Source organism: Durio zibethinus, chromosome 12, assembly GCF_047325235.1.
Source record: "Durio zibethinus cultivar Kanyao isolate XHJ-2024 chromosome 12, ASM4732523v1, whole genome shotgun sequence".
Classification (NCBI taxonomy): Eukaryota; Viridiplantae; Streptophyta; class Magnoliopsida; order Malvales; family Malvaceae; genus Durio; species Durio zibethinus.
This window is the reverse complement of record NC_143173.1, coordinates 10,347,441-10,373,785: the sequence shown is the minus strand read 5'-3', so window position 1 is coordinate 10,373,785 and position 26,345 is coordinate 10,347,441. Positions and strand designations below refer to the sequence as shown.

The window sequence follows — 26,345 nt, the reverse complement described above, 5'->3', positions numbered from 1 at the left end:
TATTGGCTAGTGTGATCTAAGAATTTATATAAAATTATAATAGAATAAGATAATATTATAAATAGAGTTGATAGTTCTATCCGAGTTTAATGGATTATCGATTTTTTTTTTAAAAATAGGGTTTCGGTCGATTTGTGTATTATTAAAAAAAAATCGGGGGTCAGGTTGAGTTCGGATTTTAGATAAATTCGATCAAATTCGATATTATATTAAAAATTATTTTTTAATTTTTTATTTATATATAATTATATTTTTATATTTAAAAAATAATATTTTATTAATTTCGGGTCGGGTCTGAGTATGGTTTATGCAATATCGAGTTTCGGGTCGGGTTCGGAGGTTAAAAAATAAAAAAAAATTTAGGTCAAGTCGAGTACAAATTTTATGATTGTAAAATCAGATCGGGTTTAGAGCGAGCAAAATCTCGTCCCAACTCGACTCATTGTCAACTCTAATTATGAATAATATTATATTAAATAATTTATCTTATCTTGTATTTAATGTATGTAAAAATAAAAATAAGATAATTTATTTATCGGTTAAAATTACTTTTTTTCAAAGTTTATGTAATATAAATTATTGATATAATTTTTATGGGTATAATAGGACAGTAAATTCAATCTTAATGATTAAAAATAAATTTTTTTACTTTGAGAGGATAGAATCATTTTATATCAAGAGAATAATTCATTTTTTTTATAATCTTATTCTTTTTGCTAGATACAAATCAAACATATTATAAAATAATTTTTATCTTATTTTATTCATTATTCTATGCATGAAAAATTATCTCAGATCTTATAATTATTTTTTGATATATAAATAAAACAAATAATATGTCATTATTATAAGTGTAAATTGCACCCAATGTCATTCATTAATATTACAATAAAATTTATACATTCATGTTTCGATTCACATTATAATTTATTTATTCGTTATAATTAGGTTTTATTAAATTTTTAAAGCATTTACAAAATATACATTTAGATTTTGTTTAGTAACGAGTATGAAAAGGGAAAAAGATAAAAGAATTATTAACTCAATAATTAAATTTCCTTTTTTTTTTTTACTTTATAACTTAGTCATTGAATTGATAATTTTTTATTTGTTCCTTTCCGTCTTACAAAACAAAGCTTTAGTTTGTAAGCCTAATTGAAGTTATATTATTTTTTTCTTTCATAAGTTTTGGAGTGTCACTTTAAATTTATTTAATAACTAGAAAAATTATTCACCTACACTCGGGTCATAATTTTTATTTAAAAAAAATAAATTGTTTGATTTATTTTGAAGGATAAGTATTTTTTATTTATATATGAAAATATAAAAAGTTGTCATTTATAATATTTTACAAATTTTTATTTTAGGAGTTTTTTTAAATAAATTTCTTTTACTATTTAATTTAATAAACAATAAGTAAAATGAAATATTTTAGGATTTTTTTTCTAAATAATCATATTTTATTACTAAGTTTAAATTTTTTGGCCAGTCATTATTTATTATAATTAATTAAAAATTTTCATTAATTTTTTAATTGTTTTTTATTAAATTAATTAAACAATTATATAAATGAAAATATACACATAATAATTAGAAAAAATAAATAAATAAAATTATTCGTGCTAAGCTTGGTTTGGGGGTTAGAAATCTAAAATCATAAGGTCGGAGGTCAGTTAGAAGTAAATGTTGGAAGTGTCTTTGATATTTGTATTTTGACACTCAAGTCAGTGCTCGAAAGATAGGAGGGATAAAGAAAATAAGGAAATAGTTAAGAGAAAGATTGAAAGAGTCAAGTCTTTTTTTAACTGGAATGAAAAAGGGGTATTTATACCTGTTGGAAGGTGTGATTGGGTTGGAATGACCTATCCTAAGGAAGTGGGTGTCGAGTAGACATGTCTTGACTCGTGTCAACATGGTGTGTTGTCTTTAAATATCTAAAAGACACATTAGTGTCCCCATATTCATATCAGATAGGATGCTTGGCTGGCATTGTTGAGGTTAATTGGTCTACCACATTAGCTCAGCTTTATTATTAGAAATACCCTTCAGATTTTGTTGACTTGCTATCCATAATGAAAAGACAAATTTGCCTTTTAAACTGAAAATGCATTCATCATTTTGTTCCTTCATCAAATTGTCTGATGTGTCAGACTGAGTTATTGGGGTGTTGTATTTGGAATGATGGTCTTTGGTATTTTTATTTTTATGGCTGATCTATTTGGTTGGCTACTTAGCTCGACTGTGTACTTTTAGCTTATAGTAAGGTCTTGGTTTTCACCTATTGATTATATATGCTTGTACGAGGTCGACACACATGTACCTATTTACTATTCTTAGGTTGGTTGAACCTATACGTTTTTAGTTAAGACTTGTACCAAATAAGAGAAATTGACTGGCTTGCATTTAATGAAAAGGGAGAAGAAAATTTCTAATAGTAAATATTTTTAATTAATTAATTTAATTTTTGGTCGTAAAATTGTATTTATGATAAAAGAAGTCAAAAGGTCATCCTTGATCTTCGAAATGGTGACATGGCCCCATCTAAACCATTTGTTGATCTTAATATCTGCCTATAAATACTTAAATGCCTTCATTTTCTAACCATTTTACCATTTTTTAGCTTTTAGAAATTTTTAGCATCATTTCTATTTTGCTATCCTTTTGAGATTTTTTTATGTCAATTTTTTTTCTCTTTGTCTTTCATTAATCTCTTCAACATATTTTGCTTTTTATTTTACATAAAAATGCCTAACTCAGGTATTTCAATGTTTTCTTTTCCTATCCCTATCTTCAACGACCTTAGGACTCAAGGAGAGGTCAACCAACCTTCTAAAGTTAGTCAATGGATCAAGGTAAAGATCTTTGAGGATGATGTAGTCTCTGCCATGATCAATGGCAAGGACCATTCAAAGGTAGCTTTTTGGCTAAACTTTATGACCAAAAAGGCCATAGAGTAATTAGATGAAAATATGGGGTCTTGAGGTGAAATAAACCTCTAGCCTTCTTTCATATTTCTTTTTTGAAGCCCGTTTCATTTTCTTTTTGTTTGACATCCTTATCACTGAAGGAACCAAATAGGGCATTTTCCTTTTAAACATAGTTTTTCTTACCATTTTTGTTGATCTTCACTACCTGGTTAGTTTCGAATCCAACCTTGAATCATACGAGGTTGAACAACCTGCTAATCTTGAACCTTAAGACTTTGATCTTGAGGATCTCGTTGACCTTATTGTGAAAAATTCCATTCAAACCGACCTTTAAGGGGCTTTTTACTTTCCTATTTTTATTGTCTCTGAGTTTAGCTCGACCTCTACCAAAGTCATAAAGAATCTAAAGGGGCAAGCAATTCCCCAGAATTGTCCTAACATATATACATCCTACCATTTTTTCAAATTCAAAGTTTTGTTTGATTTACTAAAGTCTCTCTCGATTGAAACCTTTAGCCTTGATGATAGAGTCATTAAACCCCAAGGTTTTACCAAACTTTGGGTGTGTAAGGAGTCTATGTTCGCTACATGTTGGTTTCCCTTACATTCTTTTATTGTTCAACTATTAAATGTCTCTGGTATAAGTATCCCTTAGCTCGTCCCAAATGCATGGAGTTACACCATTAACTTTATCATTGTCTGTGAGCAATTAGGATTTACCTCGAAATTGAACCTGTTCAATCAATTCCTTATAATAAAGTTCCACCCTAGTGATTGAAGTTGGTATTACATAATAGTTTGGTCAAATATGAGGCTTTTTACCAACATACTGACATCGATAAAAAGGTGGAAAGTGTTATTTTGCTGTTTAGCTAAACAAAAGGGGTAGGAGATTGGTATGCGTTGAACTCTCATGAATAATATGGCCGAGGTATTTGGTCCTCTCTCTGAGGAGGAAGAGCACCCCAATTTTGATGCCATTAATAACCTTTAGAGATGAAATAAGGTGAGGTACTCATAGATGCCAGTAGTCTAACAACTAGAGATGTCTTAGAGGCAAGGACCAAAATAAGCCCTTAAATATCAAGGCCAAAATGTTTTTGCCAAATATGGTTTAAAGGGTAAAAACTTGAAATTATAAGGTTGAAAGTTGATTAGAAGCAAAGGCTGGAGGTATCTTCGGTGTTTATGTTCTAACACTTAAGTCAATACTCAAAAAAAAGAAAAGATAAGGAAAATAAAGAATTAGTGAAGAGAGAGATTGAAAAAGTTAGGTTTCCCTTTACCTAAAATGAAAAGGGGTATTTATACTTATTGGGAGGCGTGATCGAGTTGGAATGACCTGTCCTAAAAAGTGAGCATCGAGTCGACGTGGCTTGACTCGTGTCGATATGGTGTGTCTTTTTCCAGTGTTTGGGAGACACATTAGCTTAGCTATATTCATATCAAGTGGGATGCTGTACTAGCATTTGTGAGTCCAACTTTGACAAATAAGGTCGGATTGCTATATTAATTCACCTTAAATGTTGAAAATACCTTTCAGATCTTGTTGACTCATATTCTATAGTGAAAAGATAGATTTTTCCTTTGAATCCCAAAATGCCTTCATAAAAAATAATTACCTCTTTTTATTTTTTTAGTTTAAAAAGATATAAAAAATATTAAAGATCTAATTAGACGATAAATATCATCCAATTAAGCCTTCTGTTTGGTCTCAATTACTATTCCTATTACTTCATAGTGGTATAAATAGATTTTTCAAGAGAATCATCATCACCATAAAGGCTTTTGATAGAAAACCAAAATTCCAATAAAAACCTCTTTGAGCATGAAGAAGAAAAAGCCCGAAAGAGTAGCAAAACAAACATCTCTCTTCTAAAATTCAAAAAAGGCTAAAAGAGCCAGAGAAATCTACCACTAGTCTGATTTTAAAAGTACCTTATTGCCAAAATAAAAGCTTGATTGATTGATAGAGATTGTAAGAAGCCCGAAAAAACAAAATATGATACCTTTTACACACAAATTCTAACAAAATCTAAAATTAGTGGACATGTGTTAACCCTTAAAACTATTAGAAATTCTTTTAATATAAGGTAATATAGATAAGTGGGGATTTTTGGAGCCTTGGATACTATGCACCTAAAGAGATCCCTGACTTAACAATTTGTTTAGTGTTGTTGGTGAATTATTATTATTATTATTATTATTATTATTATTATTATTATTATTATTATTATTATTATTATTATTATTACAAAATTATTTTTTTATTTATGAATTTTAATTTTTATTTTAGAATATAAAAATTGAGAGATAAGAACATATTTTATAAATAATTATATATTTAAAATAACTTAGTTCATATTAATTAGTAAACGTTTTTAATGATTAAATTTCTTTTTATTTATTTAACAATTAAAATTAAGTATTTTCCAGTTGTAAATTTAAAGTAATATATAATTTTTTTAAAAAATTAAAATATGCATAAATATGAATATTTGCATGATTATTGATAAATTACATTATAATATAAATTATAATAAATTCATAAGATAAAGATTTTAAATAAAAATAATAATTTTATAAACAAAATAAATTAAAAGCTTACATTTAAAGATTACAAAAATAAATCAAGAAAAAGATCTAATATAAATAAAAGAAAGATTTTGTGAAACAAACTTTTTTTGTTCCACACTTTAATTTAATTTGATTAAATAGATTTCAAAGAGTGTCATGAGTTACGAGACCCATCCTTCCAATTTAAAACTGTTAAAACTAAAAACTGTGATGGAATGAATGGGAAATGTGATTAGTAATTAATATATATTCTAATCTATGATATATTACTATGTGCAAAATTCTTGTTACCACGACACTGGTTAGAATCTCTACTTGAATTACCAAAAAAAAAACCTTATGTCATTTAGTCAACTTTTTTTTTATTATTTTTTTAATTTGGCTCAAAATAAATAAGGATATATATATATATATGTTCACAAATATAATCAGTAATTCATAACGAGAGTTGTTACATAACAAAGTATTATCTTCATTTAATAATGTTTTATTTAGTTAATTTAATATTGTTTAACTTTGTAGGAGTAAAGTAATGAGCATAAAAAGAGACTATTTATTTATTTTTCTTGCAGGTTTTGATTTTCAAAGGAGATGTGGTAGAGAACTTTGAACATCTGTAGCATTCAGAGGCACGTTGAGGATTGAGACATTGAATTCAATTGGGCCAGGATAAAGTTAAAGGCAAAAGCTTCGGTCACTCTCATAACTAGGCTTATAGCTTTGGGAAGTCTCCCGTTTCTCATGGGTGACTTAATTTTTGATCGGAGAATAGTAGGTGACATTCGTGGATGGCTACATAAATTTAGAAGCATTTGTATTTCTTAACATTGAGGTGCTTTTGGATTAGATGGATAAGATCCATAGGTAGCTTGAGGAAAGAGTACGTTAATCCTATTAAGGAAGAAAGTAATATTAAAGTGACTTTATAATTAGGATTTAAAAGACATATTTCGATGCTTTAGTCAGTGATATAAAAGTAAGGAAGCAAATAAGATAGCTTTGAGAGAGTAAGGTTAGTTTTATCTTCTAGCTATTTATCTTGTAGTTCATATTTTTGAAACATAATTACATGGTTTGGATCATGTGATCCATACTAACTTTTTGGTCAAATTGTATGGATACTCCTTATACTTTATTGAAATGGTGAAATTAGTTCCTTTACTAAAAATAATAGAAATTGAATCTCTATACAAAAATAATCCATACAATTTATAAAATTGATAACGTGGTTAACTGTTGTCATTACTATAGCTGATGTGGGTGTTGACATTTCTGACATAGTTGTTGACTTTGTATATGTGATGAACTTTTTTGTCCATTTGGGCATTAAATGCTAATGTGACAATTTTTGTTTTGTCCATCTAGGAAGAAAATGCTGACGTGGTAATTTTTTTGTCCACACTTAAAAAAACTAATCTATCATTTTTTTGCATAGGCGGTAAAAAATTCAACATCATGTTAGCATTCACTTAAAAAAATTGATACTTCTACCTAGTTATGATTTTTTATTTCATCCAACTTAACTAATCTTACGTATGATTGAGGTCTAAGCATTGAGTTTCAAGCCTTGCTAGGGTAAAGTACCAAATTGAAATATGGGATGATAAAAGGTAAAATAAAGGTTTGGATGACAGAAGGACATTATTGAGATTAACTGAAATCTCAAAGAGTGAAATCTAAAAATGTCGAATACAAAAAAACAAGTTTGGTAAGTTTGAAATTTTTTGCTAATTTTTGTTTATAGTAATTAAAATAGAAAAGAGGTACGATTCACAATCAGATGAACCAAGCATTTATAATTATGAATAATAGTTACTTATTTGTTAATAATTTTAGTATGCTCATTATATGTTAGGACATGCAATTTTTATCTATGATTATAAAGGTGATCCTATATACTACTATTGTGGACTTAAAGCTCCATTAGTGACATCAACTAGTAATGATAACCTTGGAAAAAGATTTTTTGGTTGCAGAAACTATCAAGTAATTGATTTTGCTATAATGGATGGAATGGTACTTGATTTTTCTATGATGGATGGAATGAATGATTCTCTTATGATGAACATTTAGGAAAGCTTAGGATTTGTTGGGTTAATTTGAATGAGGTACTATGAAGAGAACTTAGGGTTTTATTAATTAAATTAAATGAATGCTACTTGGTTATGCAATTTTGTTTGTTAGGATACTTTGATTTTAATTTAGTTTGGTTATGTTTGGTTGTGTTGCATTTTAAGACAGTTTAGAACAACTCATGGAAGAATTTGTTAGTTGTATGCAAGTTGAACATTGTGGATTTTTTCTTTGGCATGATATGGAATTAAATGAGTTAAGAGATGCTAATAAAAAGTTGAAACAAGAGAATTCTAAATTGATGGAACATAACAAAGCATTGAGAGTTGAGCTAAAGAGTGAAGATGGATTTGTAAGGCAAAAGATGTCTTATAGAATCAGCACTATGGGTGTAATCAAGCTGATTTAAGCTAAGCTGATATAGTGCTATGCTCGAGCTCGATTGAAAACTTCAAATTCAAAGCTTAGCTTGAGCTTGACCGAATTTTATTTTTCAAGCTCGAGCTTGACTCAAGATAAAGCTCGAGCCAAGCTCAAACTCACTCAATTAATCTTGATATCTAGTAAAAATTTACATATCAAATTAACATGATTGACAGCAAAATCCCAATTTAACTAATCAAGACAACTGCAATTAACAAATTAATTATAAAAAAAAACTTAACAAATTAAATCTAAATAATAAAGAGTTAACAGGGAAGTTAAGAAAAGTTTTAGCATAGAATTAGACAACAATTTTCAAGGGCCTATTTCAAAATTCAAGAAAATGAATGTAAAATGAAAAAAAAAAAAAACTAAGAGACCTTACCTAGAATTGCTATTACAATCAGACTTGGTGTTATTGATGGAGAATAGTTGTTACTGCCATTGGCTTGAAAGGGGTATTGTTGGCTACAGTAAAGAGCGTTGAATCAATCTCAAGATAGAGAGAGGAAGAAAATTATAATGATGAAAGCTTAAAAGAGTAAGAAGGAAAGGTAATGGGTGGTTGTTGGAAATTTGGGAGGGGTTTGGAAGAGAGAGGATAGGGGTGCCTAGATTTAGAAAGGAATCAAGAGAGCAAGAGTGAGAGTGAATGAGATAGAAAATGGGCATATCAGTGTTAGAATATTAAATGAGTATGAATAATGGTGTTTAGGGTTTATATACATTTAAGGATAAAATTGTAATTTTTAATTAAATAATAAAAAAATATATATATTAAAATAGAAAAGCTTAATTGGGCTCACGAGCTACTCGAGTTAGGTATTATGATATTCGAATTTGGCTCAATTAATAAATTGATCTACTCGAGTTTGAGCTCTGTTCAACAATGATTGAGCCAAATTTAATTTTTTTTTGAATCGAGCTTGAGTAGCTTATGAGTATAGATGTATCATTTACACTCGTAATCAACACTAAAGACTTGATGGATAAAATTGTTACATTAAAAACTGAAATTGAGGTTCTCCAAGGAGGTCGACAAATGCCTAGGTTGATGGAAGAAGGGAAGCAAAAAGGAAAAATTTTATAAATATGCTTTGATATTTAGTTAGGTAATATTGTTTTCTTTAGTAGTAGGATATAACAGTGATGATATGATCCAAAATGATTTGTTAGGCTTGCCATAGTGGTTGTATAATTTGAACAAGAATGTAACAACTCATTATGTTATACGACCTTAATGATTGTTTTTAAGTTATATAATAGTTTTGTTTAGTATACCTTGTTTTTTGGCCTACCTATTTTTAGCATTTACACTCAAACATTAAAACTATAATTTCATATTTCAGAAACATAAGAAAGAATAACAACACATAATTTGGAAATGTATAATTTCATTTCATTTTCAAAATGTCATGAATTGCTTAGTTTCTAATATACAAAAAATTTTCATCACCATTATATGTCAATATACAAAAAAATAATGCCAGTAGATGCTACATACAAAAAATTTCCATCAATTATCATTTCAGAACTTATACTAGCAGTAGATGTTACATATAAAAAATGATGGCAGTAAATGTTACATATAAAAAAATTTTATCACTAACATCAAATTCCCAAAATGCTAGTAATAGAAACATTACACCATTCCTAACAACATTTATCATTCTAGAACTTTTTCTTTTCTTTTCCTGGATGTAGTTGCAACATTTTCTTGTGCAAAAATTGTAGACAACCCTAAAACTCTTATGGAAACCTCTATGGATTCTTTTTGTCTTGACCTTTCAGTTTACTTCTGATTCTTTTGTGCCTAATAGTAAAAAAATGAAAATATAACATTATTAATCCTAAAGAACAATATTGAATGAAAGTAATTGGTGTGCATTAAATTAATTATCAGTAATTGATTTATGGTAATGCATGGAACAGGTCTTCTTATTCCCCTTCCGGTAATTATCTCACTAGGTCTGCCTGGCTTTAGGAATAGAATTGTTTCAGTTAACATTATATAATTCTTTCAGTTACCAATATCATATTGTTATAGGCTTTATGAATAGAAATAGGATTAAAATATTACTTAAGTTGATAATAGATAATCCACTGTCAGGGTCAGGTGTGTTTTTTTCATTTTCTTTCGACTTCTTTCTAAAGGGTCATAAGTCTATTTGAAGCAGATGGTAGCACATTATTTTGGTTTTAATAATTAGCCTAACTATGATAGATTAAATTTTGACATAAATTGAAAAGTACCTTCTTCTTAGTGGTTGTAGATTTTTCATTTGTTTTTTTTGCACTAGGTTGAGAACTTTGTCCACAACCCTACAACATTGACCAATATATTCAACTTAAAAATAAGTCCAAGGTTAAACATAAACTAAAATAATAACATGATAAAGAAAACAATACCTTCTTTATTTTTTTTCTTCAAGGATCAGCATTTTTAGCTTGGGCCTACAAATAAGCAATAAAGAAAGTGTTTAACATATAATTACCATTTAGCTTATTAAATATCTATTAGCAAAAAGGAAAAATTCTTACAAATTTGGCTTTTCTAGGACATCCTAATCTGTTATGACCCTTCTCATGACAATAATTGCATGTCATCAATTTTTTAACCCTAAAAAATCTACCTTTGGTTTTGTTTTCACATGGTTCACGCTTTTTTTTCTTAGTTGGCCTACTAGATATCCTTTTTACCAAAAGAGCCAATAATGGTCCTTCATTGCTTTTGGGTCAAAACATTATTCATTTCATTAGGTTTAAAATGTTTTTATAGGTAGAAAGTAGATTTTTTTCTTGAACCATGATGACAAATAATCTACAGAGTTTGAACCATCACATAAAATAGCACTTACAACATGGTAACAAGGGACTCCATTAATATCCCATTTCCTACATGAGCATGAATGTAGCTGTAACATCATTGTATAACTCTTCCTTTCATGTTTCACCAAATTATCCCAATATACATCATGTTTACCACCTCTATTCCATTCAATTTTCCACTTTGCACTAAGCTTCCTTGCCTTCTCAAACTTTTTAATAATTTGATGCCCATAATTAGTTTTCCACTTACTAACAATTTGTCTTTTCAAAACCAATCTCTTTATCAAATAAAATTTAATATCCTCGAACATAGTTATTATAGGCTTGCACCTAGCTTTTAAGGTTATCCCATTGAATGTTTCACACATATTCTTGTCAATAACATCACATTTTGTTATTTTAGAGAAAAATGCTTGACACCAATTCTCTATAGGGCATTTTTCTAATAGATTTTTTACAGTAAGTTCTCCAGGGATGGTTGCCAACTTATTTAGATGCTTGTTCAATCAGGCTGATTAGGAGACCTAACACAATTCCAAAATTGCAATTGTATGTCTTTATCCCTATGTGTTTTATCCTATCTAGCATAGATATGCCTAACACACATTCTTTGCTCAACTAAAGGCAACAACTCCTTAACAGATTTTATTAGGCCTATAACAAACAAATATATTATGTCACTATAAATTTAATACACTTTAAAAAGGTAAACAAATTAAACTGTCAATTTATAAAGAAACAAGTATAAAACATACCTTTTGCAATGTAAGAAATCATTGACCATCCAAGCCCATCTTAAATGCGCAAATCAGAACATAGTTGGTTGATAAACCATATCCAGCTCTCAATATTCTCTGTTTCTATCACTGTTTATGCAATTGAAAATATGTGATTATTCTCATCCTTCCTACTACCACAAGTTACTGATCTTTAATCAATCCTTTCAAAAAACATCCATCCAACCCAATAATGTGTCTGCAACCATTCAAAAAATTTTCTTTGATAGCTCCAAAGTACTCATACATCTTTTGAAAAATAGGTAATGAATTTGGAGTTGGCCTTTAAGAAATAACAATGACAGTGCTTCCAAGATTTGTACACTTCATCATCTTTGATTAATCATTTAAAACTTTAAAATTTTCTTTATTTCTTTTCCATTTCTCTACACACACTAAAAGTCACAAGCACACCCAAATCTTTTCTCATTAGAGTTTTTCAATGTTTAGGTTTAATGAATGGCATAGTATTAATCACATCCCTATATTTTTTTTTCTATAATAAAAGATGTCACCATTTTGTTCTTAGTTATAGGTAGGCAACTATGCTTAGAATCATATGATTTTACAATAAAAGTTTTTTTAGCATTGCACCATGAGCAATAAGGATCAACCATTACAACCTAATGTAGAACATTTAACCTTAGCTTATCATTCTTTAAGTACTCAAATTGAAACCTTTTTTAAGTTAAAAAGTCAGCAAGCACATTTTTAAATATCTTTAAATCACCAAACCTAAATCCTAAAAAAAAAAAAAATCCAATGGGACATTAGGATTATAATATTTATTGTTGGACCTCACTTTTTGTGCATTATCTTCATTAGACCTATCATCAGTATCCACAAAACTTCCTAGGTCTAATGAATCAAAATATTTACTTTTATATCCATCACCATTTAGACCATCATTTGCATCCCCAATTGTAACTTTACACCATTATTTTCATCACCATTATCATCCTTATCATCTCTATCAGCATTATCATCATCATTGTCATTATCATATCCATCAGCATCATCATCATGGAAATCAAAATCACTATCATTAATATGCAATTTTTTTTCTTATCAATGTATTTTCTTAAATTGTTCCTAGCAATTTTTAATTTATCATTAGCATCTGAGTCATCACTAGCCCATGGTACATCTACCAATCTCTTTTCATGATCTTCACTACTAACATTATTGGCATGGTTATCATTAACATCTACATTACTATTTTTCTCATTATGTTCATCACTTCCTAAACTCACATCCCTATTTTGTTCACAATCTACATTACCATTTTCTCTATTTTGCTCACCACTTCTTAAACCCACTTCCCCATTTTGCTTGTCATAACATCCAGATTCGGATATCTATCGCTAGACATTGACTTGAAGGAGTCGCCACCAATCTTTTTTATATAGGTGCGATTAGCCACCTAAGGAATCTATCCTTTCAGGGAACACCTAAGTTTAAGGGTCCCTAAAAAAATAGGTTTGGGTCTATTAACCAGAACAGGGTTCGAGAGTTCGGTTATGTGTGAGGAAGGTTATAGCACCCTCACAACACCCATCAAAAGATGGTACCAGCTTAATTTTGTGTTATCCAATAAGCCTTAAAAATTTACCAAGTAATTAATTATTGGAAATTATTCTCAATTGACTCTAATACTTTTAGCAAAAAATTGAAAAAATTCCCTCACCTCAAGAGTATGCAAGAAAACTACTGTTTTACTTACAGAGGCTCCATTGTCGGATTATTTAACATTAAAGAAAATTTAAGAAAATAAAAAGGAAAAAAATGATTGCTTTTGTACAGGAAAAATTGATACTTTCAACTTTTTTCCAAAATATTTTTTAGAAACTTTAATTTTGAAGAAAATTGATATTTTCAACTTTTCCTTAAAAATCCATTTTTGAAAACTTATTTTTAAGGAAAATTGATACTTTCAACTTTTCCTAAAAATTTTATTTTTGAAAACTTATTTTTTAGGAAAATTGATACTAAAAATATTTTTTTAGAAAGCTTATTTTTAGGAAAAATTGATACTTTCAATTTTTCCTAAAAAATATTTTTTAGAAAGCTTATTTTCAAGAAAAATTGATACTTTCAACTTTTTCTTAAAAATAATTTTTTGAAAAAAACTTATTTTCAAAAAAAATTGATACTTTCAACTTTTTCTAAAAAATATTTAAGGAACTAGATCCCAACAATGTAGAGACCTCAGCAACATTCTTGGCAAGAGAGCAAATGAGCCAACTGTATCCATATGGAGCCTTGTCCTTACCCACGTGTCCACCACAGCATGCGTCACCACTCTTTGCAATGGCTCCAGCGCTCACAACTTTGGCTATAACAGCTTTCATGTCTTCAGTCTTGATGCAAAACACACATCCAGTTTCTTTACTTTTCATAAGAGCAGAGTTACTAACGATGTCAGATACAAGAATGGTAGAGCAAGCGAGCTCAAACTGAATCGAGAGGATATGAAGAAGCTCTTGCTCAGCCTTGCACTTGGGTAAAAAGTACAACTATTATCGATAGTGTCAAACACGATCTTGTAGAATTGCACTGCATCAACTACCTTTGGTGCTTTCACCATCATTTGTGGCTTCATCGTCGTGAACTCCACTGCTATTACTTTTTTGGTTCCTTTATTCTGACCTCTTGTAACTAAAGGAATGGATGAGGGAAGAGAAAACAACATCTGTTTCTTCAAGCAAAGGTGTCATATCAAACTTAGGATCCTTCTCAAAGCACTTATTTATCGACTTTGTTAAGATAAGTATCATCTGACCGTAAATAAGCTCCAATTGTCCTTTTAATGATTCAAAGGGCTCTTCTGTGCAGCTAATGCAAACTAAATAAATTGGTCCTTTCATAAGAAAGACTACCTGGTGTTTTCCAGCCTTCACCAATTTGTCATGATCTCTTCTATTCTCCACGAAAAAAATAATGGCTTGAAGTGTTGCTGAAAAACTAGTTAGCTTGTGTTCATCACCATATCTGAAATATATTGGTTTGCTAGAATTACTCAAAATAAAGAAGTGCTTTTTCCACTTCTTCCATGATATCGAAGCATCATCTTCAACGATGTGGCGTTTATCGGGCACCCAAGAGGAAGCCTGAGAATTGGTGATTTCTTCGAGTGACCGATCGTTTCTCACTACCTAAATCTCACTATCGTTAATCTCACTCGCTTCATCGATCCTGGACGCACTCATGGCACTGCTGCTCCCTCTCTCAGTGGTGTATCCGTTATTGCTGGGACTCAAAGGCCCTTCATCGCCAAACATTTCCTCATTCTCCACTCGCAATCGATCATTGCTGGGGTCATCACTGGAAGCCGAAGATAAGCTAGAATCCGACGACATTCTCTTTTCACCAGTTGTCATGTTGTTGTTTTTTGTTGGTTAGTTTTTCCTTTTTTTTTTTTCAGGGAGGATTCCTAGATGCATTCATTGATTTCAAGGATATTATGAAACAAAATGGCCTGCTGTTTCTGCTAGTCTTTGGGTGACCACTACATCAAGATTCAAGCCTAAATTTGCTTACTGCCAAAGCTTCATCAACATTTCATTTCAACTGCTAAATCATCAATTATCCTAACAGTAGTCCTATACAGAAGTTAGTTACAACATGTTCATGCACAAAGATCTGGCAAATGCAATGTCACAGAAGCTTCTCACCAGGTAGATAAGAGGGAGATCCACCTTCAATTTGGTTATTTCTTCGATTTAAGATGCCGCTGATATTGGGTAAAAGCATTTTTTTTTAGACAAAAGACTTCTCTTTTTCCAACTTTTAAGCTTGAACAATTTTCTCTGATGGATTTTGTTTTGAATTCTGTAGTGTTATGGGGATGATTCTGCTGAAATCTGTGCTTCTGCTAGAATTCGAGATGCAGCTTCAACTGCTTTCTTCCGTTCCCTCTTTTTTTTTTTTGGTTTCACTCTTACCCTCAAACCAGTGTCTAAGAAGCTTTTTTTTTTTTTTTTTATGATCTCTCCCTAATCTCTGTACTCTTATCCCCTGTTGCTCTTTTATTGCTGTTGTCGTTTATAGGACCAGATCAGAAGAATTTTTAATCAAATCAAAGTCTTCATTTGATTGGGTTATCAAAAACTTAAAACTCATTCTACCTCATATTAAAACCTATAAGAACTCTACAACCTCCAATTTAGGACCAAAGATATATTTTTTATTTTTTATCACTAAATCTTGTTAAACTAATGATAAATCTAATAAAACAGATAAATCAACTAAAAAAAAATCAAAGAAAAATAATAAAAATAAATAAAAATAAAGACCAATTGGGCCTGCTAGTTGGATCCTAAATCGGGTCTAATGGGCTTAGACCCAAACCCTATTGGACCAGGTTGAATGGGCTTGGGTCTAGCCTAAATAGGGTGTCTACATTGCTCACCATCTATATTTACCATATATATTACCACTTTTCCCATTCTGCTCACCATCTACATTACCATTTTCCCCATTCTACATACCACTTCCTAAACACACTTCTTCACCTAATTCCCCATTCTACTCACCATTATCCCAACCCCACCTAATTCCCTTTTATGTTCACCACTACCATAACCCAATTCCCTTTTCTTTTTACCACTATCATGTTCTCCATTATGCTCATTATCATTATAAAAGTCTTTTAAAATTGGTGAACAAGGTCTAAGTGGTGGAGGGGTTGTTCACTATCACTATTTTTACTTACACTCACAATAACAACATCATCATCATCATCATCTATACTTATATTTTGAACTGGTTCCAAAAGTGCTTTTAGCATGTCATTGTCATTATCATAATTCAAATGCTCTACATATAAATCAATACATCTATTCTTCCTTAATTGTTACGCCATTTCTAGTATACTACTATCATCACCTAACAATTTCAACCTTGTATTTAATGTTTTGCCATCCTCAATATAATATACTTTAATTACCTTATTTAGGTCATAACCTAATGCCTTTACAGCACCTATTATAGTCCAATAACAAATTCTATTAGGATCCTCTTTAAATTCAACTACAATACTGTTTACATATCTAACATTATGTCTAGTTCTTGACAATGTCCCTCGTGATGGTACTTTGCTAAACAGACTTGCCTTGTAGACATACTAACATGTGAAAAAAGACAAAATAAAACAATTACAAAGATGTTTCAATGGCAAACAAAGTATTGTTATAATCAGACAAAAAGATAAATTAAAAAATAGTATTTCAATGTTAGATGAATAAAAGCCATATGGTCCACTCAAACACCATTATTGAAACATAGTAACACCAACAGGCTAACCATAAAATAAAAAAATAACTCTAAACCATACAAATATTTAGGCAAAATGAACCTTCAACTAGTTGTTGAGAATCTATAAGTAGAATTCCTTGCTTCGAAATCCTTATTCCATGATTCTAATGATCTTCCTTCTCTTATTCTTCAACAAACTTTTCATCTTCAATGATCTTTCCTTGCTTCAAAATCCTTTGCAATGATCATTTTTAATTTTGCTTTGAAATTCCACTAAAATGGAATGAAAAATTTTTTAAAAATAGAGAATTTTTTGTTTTAGGGTTAATGAGATTTTAGGTTAGAAGAACAAACTAATTGAAGGATTAGAGAGAGAAAAGCCATGGTGGAAAAAAAAGGGAAAATACTAATGTGGTGTTGAGTTTTTTACCACTTATACAAAAAATGACAAATTAGTTTTTCTTTTAAATGAATGGATAAAAAAATTACCACGTCAGCATTTTTTTTCCCAAATGGATAAAAAAAATTGCCATGTTAGCATTTATTACCCAAATGGACAAAAAAGTTCACCACGTATATGAAGTCAACTATCACATCGTAAAAGTCAACATCCACATAAGCTACAATAATGAAAATAGTTAACCATGTTATCAATTTTACTAAATTGTACGGATTATTTTTGCATAGATACTTAATTTCTACTGTCTTTAGTAGAGAGACTAATTCCACCATTTCAATAAAGTGTAAGAAGCATCTGTACAATTTGACCTTACTTTTTTACTTGTGGATGAGATGGAGTTAGAACAAGTATCATATAAGTGGCATCTTTAAAACTTTTCTAGATTTTTTTTTTTGAACCTCTTGAGTTTAATCTTATTTTAATCTTTAATTTAAAGAAGTATTGAATATAATAATTATACATAAATATAAAAAAAATTATAAAGTGATCGCCTTCAAACCTATTTAAAGTTGGATAAGCATTCTGATTAGGGCACCTGTGGCACCTAGATGAGTGTTTGAAGCTTTGAGTAGGTTGTAATAAAGTGATTACCATGTAGTATAATTTTTTTTAATATTAATAGTACTAGTAGTGTAGAAAGTGAAATTAATGTTGCTTAAATAGGTAAAAGAGCTTTGTCGTACAAGTAAGATTGTGCCATAATTGCATGAAGGAAAAGTAAACATTGTTATCATGTCTTATTAATTGTAATCTGCAACTAATATTTTCGCTTTCATTTGCTCTTGCTCAATTTTCATGAATGCAAAATGTCTTTGGTGGATGTCACTCTTCATTTAATATGCTAAATATCATATATCTAAAATCATACATATACTTTTTATGTATTATCACTTATGAAGCACAAAAAGATGTCATGAAACAACTACCTTCCTTCTTTACCTCAAATTTTGAATAGAGTTTGTTGGCTAGGTCTTTCAATTAAAACACAAGCTAATTATCCATTTTGGTCACTTAACTTTCATGATTTTTTACTTTTATCATTTAATTTAATTTATCAGTTTCATTTTTTTGGTTACTTAATAGGTAAAAGAATAACAAACCTGTCATCATAACTTGGGTAGGTGAAATATATATATATATATATATATTCTATACTTGGATGATAAAAAAGAGAAAATTTTATGGTTAATAGTAAATTATAATTCAATTAGATATCTTGATTGTATCCTTTATTTTTAAAAATGATTTTTATCTTTTATTTCTTGAAATATTATTTGACTACTTATATCCTTGGCAGAAATAATATGTTAATTTTTTTACAAATTCTTTTTTAAATAAAATATTATCTAAAAGTTAATTATTAATTAGTGTTATTGAAAATTTTTAGGTAATTAATTTTAAAGTAATTTTAATTTCAACAATTATGTTGCACACATATTCTAAAAGTGTTGGATTAAACCATTTAATTTATATTTATTATTGAAATAAAAAATGATTTTCTCTTAATATTTTAATTTTTAGAAATTAAATTTTAATAAAAATTTATTTGTGAATATAATAATATTTTCAAGCGAAGATCAGGCTCTGGTAGATAGCTTGTGCTCGTGGACACCTTTATTAAGGTGGTGTCACATGCACGTCAATTAATTAATTGTTATATTTATTTATTATTTTTTTATATAACTTATTGAGATATGTAACAATATTTTAATTCTATTAATGGAAAAATAAGATTTTGTTGAAATATAATAAGGCTCAAATTTAAGAATTTTATTGTGATATATTTTCATTAGGGTGTGTAGGATATTTATTACCCTTATATTAATTGCAAAATTAAGTACTTATATGATTGTGTGCAATATTGTCGACTTGATTCATTAGTTAAGAACAAGATCACGAATAAGAAATTATTCCTTGTTCAAAGCTTAAATCCATTGTTTTGGTTGCAAAAAGTGTGTGGGAGTTTTCCCTTTCTCTTTTTCTTGCCAGTCACTCTTTTCTTCTTTTATTTCTTTAGTTTTTAATCACTTTATTTCATTTTCATCATGTGCCATATTTATAGAGGAGAAATGAGGCAATTGTTCATAGTTTGGATTCAAACTAAGACAATAACTACTGAAGGTAGTTTCTTATTTGAATTCAAACAAGATTATTAATTACCCATGGTAATTTTTCTTATCAGGCATCTGCTTAATGGCAATTGCTTTTGTTTGTAAATACAAGGCTTTAAAAATATAAACAAAATGTGTAATTTGTAGCTTGAACTTGTTATCTTCTTTTGGTATTCCCTTTTTCATCTAAGCTGAATAAAATAGAAACTTCAAAGTTGAATGAAATAGTTTCATGGCGTGCTGCTTTTGTCATTGTCCTTAAGGCTTATTTCATCTCTATCAATTATGGTAGCAAAAGATGTTGAATAGAAATGCCTTCCAAGATATAATGAAACCTTGTTTGAATCACCTTGCACTTATGAAATCAAACCACTAAAAGCCCTTTGATGACAAATGGAAATACCTTATTTTTAACAAGGTTCTCTGAATAATCAAAGATTGTGATTCTTTGATTGTGTTATTTTAGTCAAAGATCATTTCCTTTGATCATAAAGAGTCTTTTCTAAACAAGAAAAGATGAATTGGTTCTTTTAAATAATTACCCTTTTCATTCCAAGAGAAACCATTACTTACATTTCAAGAAATTGTAACTTTTCAACTAGAATAGTTAGCTCCAACATGAAGATAGTTGACTATCTTTTTGTATTTTAAATTTTAGAATGCAATTTGAACCAAGGTAGTCTACTCTTGTCATAATGTACAAGTTTGTGAACTTGACCACTAGACATGGAATTTAGGAGTTGCCACCGATCTTTTTCATTTAGATCTAATTAACTACCTAATTGAGTTTGTCTTATTTTAAAGTGAAATCCCAAGCTTGATTGGAGTATCTTTAAAAGGTAGATTCTAGTCTATAAAATCAAGCTAGGTCTAGGAATATAGTTACCTATGATGAATCTTATAGCACTTTCATAATGCTCATTAAAGGATGGTACCAGCTATTTTTATGTTATTCATTAAGCCTTAAAAATTTACATGTATTGGGAATTATTCTTAAGTGGCTCCAATATTTTGACAGAAATATAAGAAAATTCCTTCATCTCAGGGGTATATAAAAAAACAATTATTTTTCTTACAAAGACTCCGTTCTTGGATCATTTAACATTTATCTTACTTGTTGAAATTTTTAAAAAATTTAATTTTAAGAAAAAATTGATATTTCAACTTTTTTCCCAAAATCTTGAAATTATTTTTATTCAAGGAAATTTAATATTTCAACTATTGAAATTATTTTTGTTTAAGAAAAATTGATATTTTAACTTTTTTCCCTTTTTTTAATTAATTTTTTTTGTTAAAGGAAAAACTGATAATTCAACTTTTTTCTCATTTTTGAAATTATTTTTATTTAAGGAAAAATTTATTCTTCAACTTTTTTCTCAAATTTTAAAATTATTTTTGTTAAAGGAAAAATTGATAATTTAACTTTTTCCTCATTTTTTTTAAAATTATTTTATTTTTTTAAAAAAATTCACTTAAAAAATGTTAAATAAATGAGCAAAATAATAAAAAAAAAAAGACAAAAAAAGATGGCTTAGCTTAGCGACTTGAATTAGCTTGGCTTTTATCTCATTAAAAATGAACTTGGCTTCATCAACTTAGCTTCATGGCTCAACTAAAAACTAGTTTCTAGGTTTTTAAGTCTTCTCTATTGGTTTTGAGTTGGGCCAAATTGGATGTGCAAAACTTTTGGTTAATGAAATAGGGCGTTTTGCTAATCTTTATAAACAAAAATTTCTTTCTTTTCTCACTTTCTTGTTTTTACTTTAACTCTCGAACTCAATTCTCTCTAATTGTCTCTTAAAGGCAATTGAAACTCCAAGTTTCTAGATTCCATTGAACACTCATATTTGCTACCATTAGAGGTCACCATTGGTCATTATTGTAGGTCTCCACTCCAAGGTATATTCTTCTCCCTGCTATCGGCTATCTCTTTATTGGATTTGAAGGCCTAAAACCTCTGAAACTCTCATTTCACTATTTTTTTTTGTCTTTTTATTTTTTATTTTGTTTTTCCTTATTGGATTTGTAATGATGGGGCTTAAGAGTGGCTATTTCATAGGGATCTAATGACATTGACAACAAAGTAGTTGAGGTGATTTTAGTGATGGGAGCTTGTCAATTGTCGAGGTATAATCTATTTGGGAAGGATGGCCATTATGGTGTTTGCTTCGATTGGGATGGTTTGTTATTTTTCCTTTTGTTAATCTAGGTTTGATAGTGTTTGCTGTTGATGCTTGAGGCTTGTTGAAAATTGGATTTGCTTTTTGGAAATTGGTTTAATTTGGAACTATGATTGTTGAATCATGTTAGATATTGCTCACATGGAATTGGTTGCCGAAGGTTGCTTGATTGTTGGTGTCTGCTTTCCAAATTTTCCCCTTTTTCCTTTGTGTTTAGAAAACCCAGAATGAAACTATACTGATACCCTCCTTTCTTGTTTTGTTTTTTCTCTAATTGCCTCTTTGATCCTATGTGTTTTCTTGTGTGATTTTTGTATGTCTTACTCTATTGAATAAAGGTTTATATGAGATTGGCAGAGTTTCAGATTGTTTCTAATTCAATTTAAAATCTTAAGGATTATCACTTAATCTCAATAATTTCATGATAAAGATTATCACAAGCCAAATTTAAAACAAAAACTTTGGTTTATTCTTTTCATTCTTTTTTTTCTTTTTATTTATTTTTTTAGGGAATTAGCTGGATAATGAAAAAGAAAGAAAAATGATATAAATGAAAAAAATATAGCTAAAGATAAACAATAAATAAGAGAAGTTAAACAAGCAAAATAAATAAAGAAATAAATAAAATTAGATAAAATCAAATAAAAATAAGTAAAATATAAGAAGATAAATAAGATAAAAACGTATATGCAAATAAAGCAATAAAAGTAAAAGCATGAAATAATAATAAAATAAAATAAAAGTAAAATAAAATAAAAATTTGACCATTGGGCTTGGAGCTAGTCAAGTCTAAGCTAATTTGGGCTCTAGACTAAATAGGAAGGCTACAGTTGCCATTTTTTATACATTTTATGTGAAATAAGAATTGTACAAAGACATAGACATTTATTATGTCTGGGCCCAAATTATTCAACTTTTCTCTCTTTTTTTTTTTTGTAAAAGATTCCTCGAGAACATAGGCTTACTACTACAAAAATTGAAATGTTCTTTCAAAATGAAGGCACACAAGTTTAAAAATCAAGATGACACCTTAAGGTTTTAATGATCAAGGTTGAAGATCTTATAGATCGTGTCCAAAAAATTAGAGATTATACCTAGAGGTCTTATAAATCTAACATTGAAAAATGCTTCTTTAAAACAAAGACTCCACAACTTAAAAAAAAAAGTATTCAAAGGTTTTAAAAGATCATGTCTGGAGGACTTGGAGATTATGCATGGAGGTTTTACAAATAATTTTTAACTTTGAAAAATGCTCTTTTAAAACAAAGGCTCTAAAACTTTAAAAAAAGGTACCCAACGGTTTTAAAAATAATATCCGAAGGTCTCATAGATCATGCTTGGAGGATTTACAAATCATGTTATATCTTGTGCCTGGAGGTCTTGGTGATTATGCTTGGAGGTTTTACAAATCAATTCTAATATTGAAAAATGCTCATTTAGAGCAAAGGCTCCATAACTTTAAAAATTTTGAAAAGGTACCTAGAGGTTTTAAAAGATCATGCTCAGAAGACTTTGAAACGAGTTCAAAAGTTTTGAAGATGTATTAAGAGGTTTTCAAAACTAATACTTAGAATTTTTAATAAATATACCTTGAGGTAAAATCTCGTTAGATCTCCAAATCAAAGGTTTTTTTATCTAAAACAACTAAAGCTATTTTCCATCAAAACTTTAAGCCTAAATCTTTCTTTTATGTGTACTCAAGAAGATACAATGAATGCAATTCATAGAATGAATGTGATGTATATAATGCATGAAATGCATACGATGAATGCAGTGCATGGAATCAATGCCAGATGTCCTTAGTTGTGGTAATACCATTCTTGAAACCATCTTCCTCTTTTAAATTTACACCATATAGCTTTAGAACAAGCTAACAAGTTCTTTCATGAACCAAAGCAAATATTCTCACCTTTTCTTGACTCAAATATCTTCAATCTTGAAAACCATTCTTCTTATCTATGAGTTTTTTTCACTAGAGGTCCCTTATGTTTGGCATCCATCTTGTCCTAGAAAAATCTCTTTTTATCATAGTATTCACCAATTTCCTACAATAAGCATTAAGATTCAAAAACACCTATTGAACATTCTTAAAAAATTTCCAAAATAGCAATAAAAATTACCCTAGACAATTATCTTCCAAAAAGTGAATCAATTTTCACATATGATAAAATCTCTTAAAAATTGGTGATTACTACCTAGAATGAATGTGAAAAATCACAACATGGTCTTTACAAAAAGATGCAATGGTTTGGCACATCATGATTTTAGTTATTAAAGGAGATTTGGCCATTGAATAAGAAAAGGGATATCTTTTCATTTGGGCTCACAAATGAAAATTGTCTTTTAAAGTACAATATATTTTAGCACTCTCTTAAGTTCTCAATATGTGGTATTTTAATAAATATCAAGACCAATTATAGTAGGCTCAAAATTTTAGGTATGAAAGAAGAACATGGGCTAGCTTTAAAAATAATCTTCGTAGTGAGGTTGACCTCTTTGGGCCTTTTTTTTTTTAAATGTCTCCAATGTCTTTTGGTTTATTCAAAATGTCATTTTCTTGGTGTTTCTATCTTCATCTTTGAAGCATTAAAAAAACTGCTTTTAAAGCTTTAATTTTGCTTTAAACTGCCCTTTCAAGTTTTCTCCCTAGATCTTCATTCTTTATTCTTTTTTTTTTATTTTTTTCAATTTTTTTTATTTTCCATTCCACCATGCATTTGAGAACTCAAAATTCATCTAAAACCAAATTGATGATTTTCTTAAAGAAAAGTTCTTCAATTTAGGTATCCATACATGATAAAAATGGATTTTGCAAATGACGTAATGTAGGCCAGGGTTTGAAGTTTTGAAAGAAAGGATAAACTGGCCTAAAATATGTGTTTAAGGGTAATTGAACCAAGGATTATTTCTTTTTCAAATGACATATTTCCATTTTCTCAAAACATTCATTTTCTTCTTTTTCTTTTTCCTTTTTTCATTTTTTTCTTTTTTTTTTCTGCTGGCTTATACATTTGACAAGCTAAGTTCAAAACTTTGGAAGCTCCTTACTTCAAACTTGCCCTTTAACATACAACATTATTTCCTAACCCTTAATGTAGGACCCAATGTCATTATAATGAGATATTTTTTGAATTTGCCCTCTAATTTGGAGGGTGATCCTTGGTTAGGGTTTATTCAAAAAGAAAAAATCAATATGCTCAAAAGGGAAAGCAAATGGGGAAAGCAAATGGACATTTTCTTTTTTAATGAAAGGAATTTGAAGGAAGACAATTTTTCATTTCAAGTATGGATACTTCCATTAAAAAACAATTCTCAGGAGACAAATTTCTTTTCTCATTGATTTTAGATTCATTTAAATGTGTCACATGTATGATGTCATAATCAATTCTTTTTTTTTTTGCAACCTATACTCATAATTTATTTTCTCAACTTTCTATAACAATATTTTTTTTCATAATCCATTTAGATTTTCATCAGTCAAAATGGTTAAAAGGGGTTATTTGATATGTCAAGTAAATTTGGGGTTTTTAATAAATTTGCCCCAACGGTAAGGATGAAGGATCAGTTGGTGAAAGATTGAAAAGGAGAAAAATGTTGCACAAGTCAAGATACCTAACAAATTGAGAAAATTTGAGTCTAAGATATGTGAAGGAATTTGGGTGCTAAAGTGTTTGAAATAGCCTTAAAATTTATCAAATCTTGAAAATCTAGAAAACTTAGGAGAGTGCCTTGAAAAATTTACAAATTAATCGACCATGTCATTACTCATAGCCTAATGAATATCAATAATCTTTAAGGTTTATTGTGGCTAAGTGGGGTGAAGTTCAAAAACTTTTGTCCCTAAAGATTATCAAGGTTTTGAATGTTTAGTGAAGTGGCTTAGGATACTTATTTTTAATAGTAATCATCAAATTTCTAGAGATTTTTCACATGCGTATGAAAAATTAGCTATTCAAGAACTCAAATAATTAGAATTGAAATAGCCATAACTTATTACAAACTTATAAAATTGTCATGCAATGAATTTATGTTCGAGACATCCATACACAGAAAAAATCAACCTATATTAAAACAAATTTCCATTGCTAAAAAAGCTTTTGGTTTAAGGTGCCACTATAGATGAGATCTTTAATTTTCTCCTTCAATTGCATGTATTTTTTAGTTGAGTGCCCAATTTCTCCTATGTGATAATCGCATTTACTATTTGGATCATAACTCTTCGTTGATAGATTTAGAGTGGTTCTCAAAAGGATACGAGTAAAGTACTAGTGCTTTACTAGCAGAGGTAAAAAATAAAAAATTAGAATTGGGATTTTGTCATGATTGTTTCTTGAAATTATTTTTGTTTTAAGAAAAAAATGATATTTTAATTCTTTCCTCATTTCTTGAAATTATTTTTGTTTAAGGAAAATTTGATATTTCTACTTTTTCCTCATTTTTAAAATTAATTTTTTTGTTAAAGGAAAGAATTGATAATTTAACTTTTTTCTTATTTTCTAAAATTATTTTTATTTAAGAAAAAATTGATATTTCAAATTTTTTCCTCAAATTTTAAAATTCTGTTTTTTTTAAGGAAAAATTGATAATTAAACTTTTTCCTCAATTTTTGAAATTATTTTATTTTTTAAAAAAAATTCACTAAAAAAAATTACATAAATGAGTAAAATAATAAAAATTCAAAAATACAAAAATATGGCTTGGCTCAAAGGCTCATATCGTCTTGGCTTTTATCT

The 26,345-nt window shown here is 29.0% G+C and overlaps 2 pseudogenes; both read right to left on the bottom strand.

Annotated features, from left to right (window-relative positions):
* Nucleotides 1–10,427: 10,427 nt before the first annotated feature.
* On the bottom strand, nt 10,428–11,854 carry LOC149515658 (uncharacterized; annotated as a pseudogene).
* A 1,916-nt stretch (nt 11,855–13,770) lies between these two features.
* LOC111297510 (uncharacterized protein At5g48480-like) lies at nt 13,771–14,516 on the bottom strand (annotated as a pseudogene).
* Between the last annotated feature and the right edge of the window lie 11,829 nt (nt 14,517–26,345).